Here is an 11,298-nt window from a genome sequence, read left to right as displayed (position 1 = left end):
ATATGTATACAAATACTTACAAGCAAAAAATCCCAAACCTTCTGTGCTTTGTTGCCTGAGAGCCATACATATGTCCTCCATTGTTCCCTTGTAAATTGCTTTTTCAATTTCTCTCCCCAATTTGTTCTAATCTCTTCTGATTGATTCTCATGGTTATTGTGCAATATCTTATATATTCTACTAAATATCCCCATTTTAACAGTAGCTTATGTTCTACATTCAACTAAAAACTCTACAAGAGCAAGTCTTTCACTTAGTGTTCTCATATCCCTTTCTCTTTACCAATACTCTGATATCAATCCCTGGTAGGGAAGGCAGTCTCTAACCTGCAGTCCAAATATATATTTGGCCTCATCCCACTCTATTACCTTTCTATCTGTAGTTATTTGTTCCATATAAATTGGTTACTTTTTCAGTTTTCTCCAGTAAAATCCCAGCTCCTGCTTGCATATTTTCTGCACCCCTACTAGCAGTCACCCTTATTGATAAAATCTCTGGGTCTGTATCACGTTGTCAAACTTTTAAAAGTTTGAACATCATATGGTCGACACCATATGATCAAACTTTTAAAAGTTTGAACATTTCAATGGCGCTCTCCATACAGTGTGGAATGGAAAGATTTCCCTTTCTGCACTGTAGTGCGATTTTGGAGTTGGTATATTTAAAGAGCAGGTGGTGTGAGTGTGCAGGGGGTACTGCTTAAACCATTCAGGTAGGTTTTTTCTTTGGTTTATTTTTTTATTACATTTTCAAACTTTTAAAGTTTGATCATATAGTGTCAACCATATGACGTTCTAACTTTTAACAATTCGATTATGTAACATAGACACAAATCTCTTTCCTCTTCTGTGTTGACTTAATTCTTAGGACTTTCTGCTACATTATGGCTATAATATATGGTATGGTTATTATTATTCTACTTAATTATCTGCATCCAAAATCCCCCTATCTCCATATTTCTTGAACTTCCCCTCTGCTTCATCATCATCCCTTTCCACTTTGAATTATAACCTTCTGTTGTGTCATGCATAAGAGCCTTAACTTTGTAGCTCAAACATATCTCTTCAAATCAGGTAATCCTAAACCACCTTGTTCAGTTGGCTGGATCAACATATCCCACTGAACTGTTATCCTCTTCCCTTCCCAAGTAAATTCTTTCAACTCTTTATTATTGTCCACAACTTCCCCTCTGGTTGATAAAAATATGCCTGTCCTTTATATAAAACTAAATTGACTAAAACATTTTTTTTGCTGAAGAGCTTTAAGCTTATAGATTAACCAGTTGTTAGTCTTGACTTCCAAGATGGCTGCACATTGAGTAACAGCTTAATTCTAGCTCTTTCAGTGTGAAAACAGAAACTCAGCAGAGAAGGCCAGTAGACTTGTGTTTATGGGTAAATTTCAGTAACTGGCTAGTAAGTGTACTGCCTGGATGCCAGGAAAAAAAGAAATAAAGAAGACCTGGGATAAAACTCGGCCACAAAAAGTGAGGAAGAAACACTTACTGGGGAAAGTTTTGCAGCTGTTCAGCAAAAAGCAATTTAATCTCAAGGCATGTATTCCAGTAACCTGCAGGAATATATTAGACAACTGCACACAGACCTGGTTAAAATAAATGAAACACTGATGGAGTATATCAACACAAACAATAAAAGGTTGGGAAAAAATAGAAGAAGCTTTAAACAGATATTCAGATGAGGTGGTAAAGCTGCAAAACTCAGAGGTCAAAATGAAGAAAAGCCTGACTGAATATGAGATTGCTCAGGAAGAGATATTTCAAAAAAATAATACAATTAGAGGACAGAGCATGTAGGAAAAACATGAGATTTTTAGCTATACCAGACAAGCTGGGAAGAACAGACTGCATTAATTTTATGAAAGCACAAATAAGCAACTGAACTAGTATTCCACAGCAGAGTTGTTAGTTGAAAGGGCACATTGTGTATATGCCCCAAACCTGGCTATGAGAAAGCAATCTAGACCTTTAAAAGTAAAGATGCAATCCTACCAGTAGAAGGAGTTATTTCTGACAAAATTCTGGCAGAAGGACAAAGTACTAAAAGTGAGAGACAGCAGAGTGTTTGTGGAGAATGATTACTCATTGCACACCTGAGAATGATACTCATTGTACACCAAGAGGAGCAAACTTAGTTCACTTTTCAGGGAATGTCGAGATGCTGGTGTGAGATTCAAACTGCTGTATGCAGCTGTCTTCAAGGTATTCTTCCTTGGAGGGACAAAATCATTTTTTGATGAAGTACATGCTAAGGAGAAAATACAAAAGTTTGTCCAATAAAAAGTAAGCTGTGAAACAGAAGGATATTCTTCATCATGTTCTTTGGTAATAAAGGTAATAAGGACCACAGAGAGGCTGTACCTGTGAAACCTTTTCCAATGTTTCAATGGAAAATGCTGGAGAGAAGAAAGGGAGCACACGAGTTGACTAGAAGAACCAGGAGTATGTTGGAAATGAAGCAGAGACAAGATTTGGCAGATGGAGATGAACAGGAATAAAACCAGTAACTTAATGTGGGTTTACAATGCAATAATTACATTTGTGAAATATGAAAGAAGAAAATCGGTAAATATTGGCCTTTTTTCAGAATTTGTTAGACTTCTGGGGGGCTCTAAAGCATATGCCCTATTTCATGTCATTAATGTTTGGAAAAGTGCTTTGGGGAGGAGAAGAGAATGGAGAAAATTAATTATAAGTAAAGATTTTTTTTCTTAAATAATATTTTTGTGGTGTGTGGTTTTCTTTACATGCTATAAAGTAAAATTTTCTCAGTTATTTTTAAGTGTAATAGGGACTGTAAACAGATGTTACTGTTCTTTTTTTCCCTTCTTGTCTCTCTCTTCTTGTTCAGTTTTAAGAAATGTGGGCACTGCAATGTAAAAGAAAAGGCTTGGTTAAAAAAGCATAAGAGAAAAACTGATTTGCTTTTTCTCATTCTTGCATAGTGGAATGACATGGCTGGCATGTCTTTATAATCTACCTAAAACTGTTATAATGGAGCTTAAGAAAATTATGGGAGAAATTATCAGTTTTCAGCAAGGAGTATTACTTATAGTTGGGGACTGGAATGTGATTTGCAGTAGTGAAGATGTGGCTGGGTGGCCCAGAAGGGAAAGTATAACAAAGGAGGGTAGATTTGTGATGAAATTTATGAAAATATTTGGAGAGGAAGATATGAGTTCAGTAATAGGGGTGAATTTACATATTATTCCCCAAGATATAAAAACTGGGCTAGGCTAGACATAATTTAAATGTGCCAATGTTAGAGGTAGATGAAGCTCAGTTACTAATGGTTAGGATTGAAGGATTAGATAAAAATTGTGATGTATAACCAATCTATAGGAAGGTCCCCAGGAATAGATGGTATTCCTGTGAAAGTTTGGAAGCTAGGAGGGAAAAAAACTAATAAACATCTTGAAGTTTTTGTTTAACAGTATTTTAAGAGGCGAAATACCAACATCTTGGAAGAAAGCACTAGTAGCTGTTAATACCTAATGAGGGTAAAGATCCATTGGACCCAGCTTCATACAGGCCCATATCAATACTAAATTATGATTATAAAGTATCCATGTCTATAATGGCTAAAAATGACAAAAGTAATGCCATAATTGACAGATATAGCTCAGTGTGGTTTTGTGGAGGGGAGGCAAACATTTGGCAACATTAACAGAACATTGATGATCCAGAGGGAAGCAGAATGTAAGAAAATGCCATTGTTGTCGGTGGGTCTTGATGCAGAAAAAGCATTTTCCTGGAAAAATGATATGGTTAATTAGGGGGATATATAAAGGATTGGGGGCAAAACTCAAAGTGGATGGAGTCCTCTTTGAGAATTTCTGCTTGAACAGAGAAACCAGGCAAGGGTGTTCTCTTTTCCCTTTGTTATTTGCATTATATTGAAAACCACTGGCAAAGAAAATAAAGGACTCAGACATTCAAGGATATAATTGGTATGGTAGTTAAGAAAAGTTGGCTCTATTTGCAGATGATATTATTTTATACCCGAGAAAACCAAAATGAGATATTACAGTGTTGTGGAACATTTTGAGACAGTTTCATATCTTTTTGGGATACAAAACTAATGAAGCTAAAACAAAGGCAATTGTGGTAAATTATGTACTCACACACAAATTGGTTCAGCAATACCCTTATTTATGGGGGCATGATAAAATGAAGTATTTAGGAGTATGGATTAAAATGATTCTGGTGTGGCAGCTAAGAATATGTGAGATGAGACTAAACAAAAGATAATACAAAAACTGAGAAAATGGAAGCTTTGTTATATGGATATGTAAAGTAAGATACAATCAGTCAAAATGTTTTTAGTCACTGTAGTCTTATACACAGGTCAGGCATATTTTTATCAACTAGAGGAGAAGTTATGGATAGCAATTAATAAAGAGCTGAAATAATTTTATCTGGGAGGGGAAGACATGAAGAGTCAAGTGGGATAAGCTAATTCTTCCAGTAGAACAGGGCTGATTGGGCTTGCACAATTTGATTGGGTATTTCAGAGCTACACAGTTAAGGCTTCTACACATAGAATAAGTTATAATTCAAAGTGGGAAGGGATGATGTTGAAACAGGGGGGAAGCTGAATAAACAAGGAGAGTCTGTTAAACCTTCTGCTGTGACCTGCATGACCATCTTGCTTCCATCAGTCTAAGGAGTCCTCACCTATGTATATTTTTCTCTGCTGCTATAGGCACGTTCAATATTTTATGAAATTTGCTTACTTCCCAAGATAGTTAAGTGGTGTGCACACTAACTCAGTTGCTGTAAAGTAGGTGCCCCCCAACCCTCTCCCTGCACTGCTTTCATTTTACCTTTCTCCTGGCTGTTCTAACTTAAATATTTCTTTCTATAACATGAGCTATTTTTCAAGCTCAACGACTTATCCTATCCCTCAGTACACTCTTGCTTTTCATACTGACCTGTATTGACTGATTATTTTCTTGGCTTGTGCTGCCTGGTTTCCTTGTGGTTCAAACTGCTCCATTCGCCCTCACTATGCTTCGGCTCACTCAGCTCCTATACCCTACTCCCATTCCCAACCACCCCCACTTTCCTTAGATTTATACATTAGCCCCCACACCCCTCCTTAATTGCACAGCCAATCAACACTCACTTCCTCGATACAATCACTCCCTCCCTACAAATATTACTACACAACTCTCACTACTTCCTCATCCCACAACTTCCCTTTACCCCTTGTTTACCTAAATTTCTTCACACCCAACAATGCACCACTTCTACATAACCATCCAACATCTTATCCTTCTCCCAGTCTCAGCCTTATATCACTCTAAACTCTTTCACCCAAATATATCATCTACCACCCCTATCACCCCTTCTAATAACACCTTTCACTCATATAAAATCTCCCCATCTCTCTATAACTTCTCCAACATTTGCCTTCATAAATTCATGAATACTTCAGAACACCTCTCTCTCCTACAAACCAAAAATAAAACACCTCACTTTTTATCCACTCCATATACTTCTTAATACACCCACAATTAGATTACTTCTTTCTGGAGACATCACCTCAACCCTGGCCCCCCTACCCTAACTCCCAACACCAAACACAACACCTCATCCTCCTCTTCCCCTTCCCCTCTCAACCCCCTCTCCACTCCCTCCCAGCCATGTCACATCTTACCTCTAAATGTCTAAGCATCTACTCTTTAAACATCCAAAGCCTCATCAACATTACCTCAGAACTCCATGCTTGGCTAGCCCGTATCACCTCCCATATTCTAAACCTAACCGAAACTTGGCTAAAACCTCATATCACCAATAATGTTATACTACCACCTGGCTATAACATCTACCACTCTGACAGAACCCCAAAAAAGGTGGAGGCATTGCCTTCCTCTACTCTGATCAACTCAGCGTCTCTCCTCTTACCATTCCCATACTCAATTTCCACCCTGCTAAACTACTTATTCTCAATTGCCACCTAAACACTCACAAAATAATTGCCATAGCTTCCATATACATCCCTCCTGGCAATAATATTCCCACCCTTGAGCATATTCTGTGCCGGGTCTCTCACAATATATCCTATGAAACTATCATACTTGGGGATGTTACTACTGATTGGTCCAAATTAATATCCGATTCCCCACAACTCAGTATTAACTCACATGGTTTCCACCAACTTGTCACATCTCCCACACACATGCACAAAACCTCGTCTACCAATTCAGCCCTAGACTGGATTCTCACTAACTTGTCTAACCTCTACCACAACCCCCATACCCTATCTGATGCATTGAATGATCTTCCTACCCATATCCAAAGATACTCTCTCCAATCACCGAAAACACACTCATTCAGAGACTGTTGTAAACTCTTAAACTTTAATGCCAACATTTGTAACTCCACATTATCAAACATTAACTGGTCCTTCCTTTGACAGTTCCTTCTCAATGAAGCCGTATTAAAATTTAATCAAATATTCCTTGATATTCTTAACTCCCTTCCTACCATCAGAAGAATTAGAATCAAAGCTAATTATGCCCCCCTGACTCTCTAAGGGCACCAGATCCCTTATGCATAAAAGAGATAATACCTGAAAAGCTTGGATTAAAACCAAATCACCATGTTTGCTCCAAAATTATAGGGAACTCAGGAATCTTTCCAAAAAATTAATTAACAAATATAAGAACAATTTTGACAACTCACCCCAATTCAACAGAAAATCTAACCCACAAAAATTCTGGTCTACCATAAACAAAATTCTTCACCCAGGAATCCTTTCACACTCACCAATTTCCCTAATAATACCCCACTAGAAACTGCCAGCCTTCTGAATCACTACTTCATAGACATAATCCAAAAACATACTCATACCAATCACAACTCCGACCCCAACTCCCACTTCTTCTAACACATGCAGCAAAAACTCCTTCTGTCTTAAACCAATCTCCACTGTTTGCATTAAATCACTCCTGTTCAAATTTAAAACTTGCTCTCCCTCTGCTGACAGCCTACCCCCCATCTTCTTCAAACAAGCTGCTGAAACCATAGCCTACCCTACATCCCTGTTAAACAATAGGTCCACAAAAGAAGCCACAGTCCCAGACATCTGGAAATCCTTTTATACCATCCTACTGCATAAAGTCGGGATTTCTTATGATCAATCTAATTATAGACCCATAGCCATACTTTCCCCTGTTTAAAATACTTGAAAAATGCATCCGTACCCAGCTCCCACTCAACATGGCTTCAGGCGTAACCACAGTACTGCCATTGCACTATCTTTTACTCACACTGTAGCCAAGGACAGAGACAAAAACCAACTTGCACCCTGCCTTTTCCTTGACCTCTCTAAGGCCTTTGATACCATCTCACACCCTCTACGTCTATCTAACTATCTGATCTTAGTCTATCTGGGCTCACACTGGCTTGGTTCTCTAGTTATCTCTCCAATAAGCAACAATCAGTCAGATGGCTCACTTCCTGCTCCCCTTTCCTTCCCATCAAATCTGGAGTCCCACAGGGCTCCATCCGAGGCCCCCTTCTTTTCAATATTTTCACCAATGACCTCCATACCTCTTGCAAACAGTCCTCCCTTATTCAATATGCCGATGATTCTACACTTATCTCAATCTCCAATGATATCTCTCATCTCCACACATACACCCAAGAATCCTTCTTGTCCATAGAAAAATGGCTCTCTGATAATCATCTTAAATCCTAAAAAAAGATAAACTTTTGTTATTCCTTCCTTGTACTCTATCTCACCACAAATCAACCTTCATCATCCACCATCACATCCCTTGATAAGACCACCATTGAAGTAGAACCCCATCCCAAACTCTTAGGTACCATTATCGGTGATGAATTAAAATTTAACCTGCATATCCAGCAAAGTATAAAAAAACACCAAACACTAGGTTTACTATACAGAAATAAGAAATTTCGTACTTCTGATACTAAACTCTGCCTGACTCAAGCATTCCTCCTTCCCTCACTTCTCTATGCTGCCCCAATTTTTACTAACAGCCAATCTACACTTTTATCCAAACTAGAACAAACTTACCACAAAATAGCTCTATTTGTTACTAACTAATCACATAATTCTCACCATTGCCTTGTTCTCAACACACTTAAATGGCTAGAATTCCCCCAACAACTTCTTTTGTCACAGTTTCACATCACACATTCTATCCTGTACAAACCTACATCCTGCCCTTCTCTCTCCTCTCTTGTTTCCTACTACACCGCCATTTGTCCTCTCTGTACCTCCAACCAGCAACTCCTTTATATCTACAAACCTAACAAAACATTGGAAAACTACTATATAAATACACAGTAGCCCTAGCCTGGAGCACACTCCCCTCATTCATAAGAACTATCTCCCACCCCAAGCACTTCAAAAAAGAACTTAAGCATCACCAACTCAACAAAAGGTCCTGCCCTAGCCATGACCCTACCCAACTCCTCCACACCCCATTTCTCTCTCCATATTTCTTCACACATATTTTAGACTCATCTTGGTTTCTATTCTAAACACACTGTATACTTTTTTAACTCCTTAAGCTTCAATTACTGTAACCCTTTGTAAATATGCACATATTAAGCTCTACTTTAATTTTTATCTTCTACTTATCATGCTCCACCTTAATATGTTACTCTCACAATATATCGCATTCTAATTCTGCTTTTTTTTTCTTCCTGGTTTTTCCTACCTAATTACTAGACAAAAAAAATTGAATCACATCCTGTAACTGTATTTTAATTACTACAAGTTTTTGTGTTTTTCTGTACTCATTTATTTATGTTATGTATTTGTAAATTTTTGTGTAATCATTTACTACTTACTGATCTGTAAACTTTGAAGCTTTTCTCCTCAGGTCTCCACTGAAAATGGGCTTCTGGTTCAGCTGGAGCTACCCGGTTAACAAATGTCAAATAAATAAATAAATAAAGTTTGGATGCAGGCTTTTAAGGAGAACAACAATAATCATATAGAATATTATATTCATAAAGTATTCTAAGACCTAAGCCAACACCACGGGAATGGAGAAAGGAGATTCAGCTGATAGGGATGACTGCAATTAGGGATATAGACAATAGGCAAAAGGGGGCTGGAATTTATTGGAGAAAACTGGCAAAGGAACCAAGGTATTTGGAGTAAATAACTAGAGAGGGAAAGATGATAGAATAGGAAGATGCCAAGAATTTATTTAGATTGCAGGTTAAAGATTGCTTTCCCTATCTAGGATTGATATTGGAGTATAGGAAAGAGAAAGAAAGGGCCAGCACAGGTACAGCTTTTAGTAGAATCTATCACAAAAGCTGCCATTAAAAAAAGAATAATTAGTAGAGCATAGAAAATATTGCATGATAACTATAAGAATCAATCAGAGAAGGTTAGAAAAGATTGGGAATTGAGACTGGATAACAACATCTAGAAGATTTAGGGGTTTTGCTTGGAAATGTTTACCTAGATATTTTTATAACTCCAAGTAGACTCCAGAGAATTTTTCCTCAGGTAGATAGCAAATGTTGGAGGTGTGACAGGGAAGAAAGAGGTAATTGGGTACATATTTTCTGGGAGTGCAGTGAGTTGGTGGACTTTAAGGATTCCCTGTAGGATGCACTGTCAGAGATGCTGGATGGGCAGATTGGTGCGATGAGGGAGATGATTTTTCTGAGCTATGATACAGAATCAAGAGTTGCCTATACATGGTAAGGCCTTGCTGTCTCTAATTATGGTGGCTGCCCCCCCCAAAAAAGAAAACAAAACTAGAAAATGGAAATTAAAATCTAAACCAACTGTATTATAAGTAGTGAATATAGTAACCTAGCTAAAACAACTGGAACTGAGATCTTTAGAAAAAGGTAGGAAAAAACTACATTGGAAAAATGGGAATTGTGGGAACAATACATACAGAGGAGGAATGAGGTTTAAAAGAATTCAGGACTTAAATGAGCTATGTAATGTTTGACTGAAATGATTGGATAGATTATAAGTGATGTATAATGTTTGCAACTGGGAGTGTGTTTGTGTGGTTTGTGATGTAAAATGCTTGCAAATAGGATTGTGTTGGTGTGGTCTGTTTTCATTTATATAAATGTATGATTGCTTATATCAATAGTGATGGCTTAATAAAGATGTTTCTTGTTTAGGAAAAAGGGGCAGGAATTGAATAATTTATGTAATGTTGCTTAGGTTATATGATATATAGCAATATATGTAAAGCATAATGTTTGTTAATTTTAACTTGTTAATACATTTTGATTACTTTTATATAAATATAAAAGTGCCAATGTCACAAGTGATAATTTAATAAAGGTGTTTAAAAAAACACAACCTTCATTTTTTTTAAACAGGAAACAGCTTTATTAAATTATCACTTATGACATAGGCAATCATACATTTATATAAATGAAAACAAACCATGTCGACACAACCCTAGCTGCAAGCATTTTACACCACAAACCATATTGACATAATCCTAGTTGCAAACATTATATATCACTTATAATCTACCAGTCATTGTCAGTCAAATATTATATAGCTCATTCAAGTCCTGCCTTCTTTTAAACCTCATTCTTCCCCTGTATGTATTGTTCCCACAATTCCCATGTTTTTCTTTTGTAATTTACTACTACCATTTTCTAAAGATCCCAATTCCAGTTCTTTTATCTCTGTTACTATATTCACTACTTCTAGTACAGCTGGTTTATCCTTTGATTTCCATTTTCTAGTAATTGTTTTTTTTTTTTTTTTTTTTGCAGCCACCATAATTAGATTCAGCAAGGCCTTACTATAGCTAGACAATTCTGAGTCTATATTATAGCTAAAAAAATGTCCCTGGTTACGCCAAATTTGTTCACCCAGCATCTCTGACATAGTAGTCTGCAGGGAATCTTTAAAGTCTGCCAAATCATTACACTCCCAGAAAATATATTCCCAATTACCTATTTCTTCTCAATCACACCTCCAACATCCATCCGAGGAAAAATTCTCTGGAGTCTACTTGGGGTATAAAAATATCTATGTAAACATTTCTAAGCAAAAAACATAAATCTTCTAGATTTTGTTGCATATTTGGGAGGCATACATACATCCCCCATTCTTTATTGGTGAATTGCTTATCCAAACTGTCTTCCCAATCCTTTCTAACCTCCTCTGATTGATTGTTATAGTTATCATGCAATATTTTATATGCTCTACTAAATATTTCTTTTTGAAAGGCAGCTTCTGTTCTAGATTCTACTAACAACTCTACCAGTGCTGATCTTTCATTTAGGACCTCCTATTT

The sequence above is a fragment of the Protopterus annectens genome, chromosome 3.part0 (genome assembly GCF_019279795.1).
Source record: "Protopterus annectens isolate FY-2018-M chromosome 3.part0, PAN1.0, whole genome shotgun sequence".
In the NCBI taxonomy this organism is placed as follows: domain Eukaryota; kingdom Metazoa; phylum Chordata; order Ceratodontiformes; family Protopteridae; genus Protopterus; species Protopterus annectens.
This window is presented reverse-complemented; position numbering follows the sequence as displayed.